This window comes from Babylonia areolata, chromosome 19, assembly GCF_041734735.1.
Source record: "Babylonia areolata isolate BAREFJ2019XMU chromosome 19, ASM4173473v1, whole genome shotgun sequence".
Lineage (NCBI taxonomy): Eukaryota > Metazoa > Mollusca > Gastropoda > Neogastropoda > Buccinidae > Babylonia > Babylonia areolata.
In genome coordinates this window covers 45442222-45444721 of record NC_134894.1, presented here as the reverse complement: position 1 = coordinate 45444721, position 2500 = coordinate 45442222, and the positions used below count along the sequence as shown (strand labels likewise).

Genomic DNA, 2500 nt, shown 5'->3' with positions numbered 1-2500 from the left:
CACACACATAGACACAGACAGACAGACAGACACACACACACACACACACACACACACACACATCGCGATGATAACGAAACATCGGCTCTTAATGATCAGTGACTTCGTCGGCACGCTCTTCAGCAATGCAATAATGAACATCAACCTTGCGACTCGTCTGTTTAAGTCCGTCTTTGTGCTGCACTATTGTCGATCAACAAATATAAAGCCTGTCCTGTCCGATGATGCGTAAAAAGGCGCGCGCGCGCGCACGCACACACACACACACACACGAACGCATGCACGAACAAACACACACACGAACTGAACACACACACACACACACACACACACACACACACACACGAACGCACGCACGCACACACCTACACACACACCACGCTCGTGCCATGCTCGTGCAATCATAAATGCAGTATCAGTTGTGCACTCTGTGGTTTCTGAGAGACAGACAGACAGACAGACAGACAGACACACACACACACACACACACACACACACACACACACACAGAGCATAGCTAATGCACCCGATTTTGACACGAGCGATACACGAAGCCCTGGACGCAAATTTCTGCCGTTTCTCTTATTTACCTGATTCCGCAACCCGGCTTCAAGACACGCTCACACTCAACACTCTTTTTCTGTTATTTGTCGATCTGCAACGATATTGGCATGAAGTTTCTGTCGGCACCACATGCATCATTTCTGAAGTGTAATGTAGTTTAACACACACACACACACACACTCACTCTCCCTCGCTTTCTATGTGTGTGTGTGTGTGTGTGTGTGTGTATACGTGTGTGTGTGATTGTATGATATATCTACGTATGGATGGATGGATGTACGGATATCTGAGAGAATAGACTGATGCATGAATGGGTTTATATGCATGTAATGTTCCATCTTGTAAATTGAACAGGAATTTCAAATAAAAAAAATGAAAATAAAAATAAAATAAAGTCTCAGCACTCTCACTGCTTCTGTTTGTCGTGTTCGTCGCGACATGTTGCAATCGATAGAACTGGCTGACAAGACATAAAACTATTAAAAAAAAAAAAAAAAAAAAAAAAAGAAAGAAAAGAAAAAAAAGAAAAACAATTGCTGTCAACATTCTACAACTGAATGAAATAAAACAATAAAAAGGTGAAGAAATTTCACTCTGATTATCACTGATTATTTCATTCATAACACAATCGGAAGCAATAATAACAACAACAATAATAATAATAACAACGACAATAATAACAATGACAACAACAATCATATAACAATCATAACAACAAAAACAACAACAATAATAATAATAAACAGCGATAATTATCATTATCATATTTTGTTATTATTATTATTATTATTATGATTATTATTAACATTATGATGATGATGACAGAAGGTGATCTGTGGTTACTATAAATCAGTCGTTATTGTGGACATTAATCTTACGTAGGCTTTAAAAAAAAAAAGAATTAAATTTTGATGCAGATATATTTCAGAAATGATTCGTACTGATATACTGATGATGAGTATGGCACAACAACAACGATAATGATGATTTCATTATCACCATATGAATAAAACAACAATTATTGGACAATCACTACAATGATCACCATCAATTATCATTAACAAGAACAGTAACATAAACAAGAACAAGAACAACAATAAGAATCACAACAAAATAGGCCAGCTAATCATCACAATATCGATAAAATCAAATCAATAATAACCAATTATCGTCATCAAGGACATTAACAATAACAATCATCATTACTCGGGTCACTGTCACAGTGTTACAATTAGCACACCGTTAACTTTAACAACTGACCAACCACCCAACAAAACAAAACAAACAAAAAGACCAAACCGCATGATTTACCTGTGCCAGATCCAGGTATCACGGTACGGTATCAGTGTTTCACACACCAACAGCACCAAACTGCCAAACTAACTGACACAAAAACACCGCGGCAGAAGACAGAGTGAGAGATAGAAGAAGAAAAAAACAACTAAAAAAAAAAAAAACCCACTGCCACCAACGCACCTCATTCACAACAATGCAACGACGATATTATTGTTCATACTTTCCAACTGTTAGCCAAACCGTATCGTACAGCCGTTGCTGGCACCGAAAAAACAAAAATAAACGAAGAACGGAAAGCAATCACATGGTTGATACCAATAAATAGTCTTTCACTTCAACAGCGGCGAAGTTCGCCCTGATCTGACTGACTGACTGACTGACAGAGTGGAACAAGCAGACGATCCACTTTTCCTTTTCGCGTCGCGAGAAACTGCCGAGCCTTCTCTCCCTTGCCTGCCCGATCCCCCTCTTCTCGCCGCGGAGAGTTGGAGTAGTAGTGGTGGTGGTGGTAGTGGTGGTAGAGGAGGTGTTGGGAGCGGAGCGAGGCGTGCACGCGCTACACACGCGAGTCCCAGTGTACAGGTACAAACCACCACGCACGTTTTGAGCCCTACTTTGTAGTAGTTCTCTGTTTATCATC

General features: G+C 39.9%; 1 protein-coding gene across 2 annotated transcripts in view; it reads right to left on the bottom strand.

Moving 5' to 3' along the window:
- Positions 1-2328, bottom strand: part of LOC143293762 (uncharacterized) — a 141614-nt gene extending 139286 nt beyond the window's left edge. The window contains exon 1 of one of the 2 annotated variants that reach the window (XM_076604979.1): positions 1876-2328. The gene's annotated coding sequence lies outside the window, so the exon portion shown is untranslated. The remainder of the gene's footprint in view (positions 1-1875) is intronic. The other variant, XM_076604980.1, reaches the window with a different exon arrangement.
- Positions 2329-2500: the final 172 nt, after the last annotated feature.